Genomic DNA, 875 nt, shown 5'->3' on the forward strand with positions numbered 1-875 from the left:
TTTACATTATATGAATCAAAATATTAGTTTTTTAAAGCAATATACCTACCTAACTCCTGGCCCTACTGGGCATTTGCACCAGTCCAGAGTCTTTTGTCCAAGACGGAGGTGTAGTGAGGAGGGAAGCTGAAGTCTAAGTAACTCACTATACATAGGGGCCTGCCCTGTGTATTGCTGTATGATTACAGTTTCTGAATATAATGCCTGTGATAACAGCTTAGCCCAGGGGTGAGGAAGGGGCTGGGAGGCCGCATTAGTTTAGTTGTAATCAAATAAGACCATGTTCAAGAAATTTCAATTAGATTCATAGTATATGTAAAAATGAATATTATTTTGTAAAAATCTAACTACTATGTACCTAATAATTTCAAAAAAAACCTATTTGTTAATTTTAAATTTAATTAACCTTTTAATGACTTTGTGTGTCTGCTGTTTTGTTGGAAACCATTTGAGTATTTGGTTGCAGCAGAAGGTCTGCAGTTTCTGCTGATCCTTTAGATGGGTGCCAGTCATTTGTGAACTTAAGGGCATCTCAGTAAGAGAATCTGATTCGAAGAAATAAGTAGTTGAAATGTAAGAAAGCATTTTACAGGCATGTTGCCAAAGGCATGAGTATTCTGTGTTTTTCCATATTTCAATTGGATCTTTCTTAGCATTAAACAATGACTTTAAAATGTCATCTACTGAGAGCTTAATCAATTCCATCTGTAGTTGTTTAGGTGACTTGGTAATATCAACTAGGTGAGGCTGAAATGCAATTTGCCTGTGATGCTATGATTCTCAAAGTGAGTCAACCTTTCATTGTATTCTCCATAATAGGTCTCTAACAGCTGTATATTCTTCAGATGATTCACATATATCATTCTGCTCATCAT

This window comes from Otolemur garnettii, unplaced genomic scaffold (assembly GCF_000181295.1).
Source record: "Otolemur garnettii isolate 467f Iridium unplaced genomic scaffold, OtoGar3 scaffold00003, whole genome shotgun sequence".
NCBI lineage: Eukaryota > Metazoa > Chordata > Mammalia > Primates > Galagidae > Otolemur > Otolemur garnettii.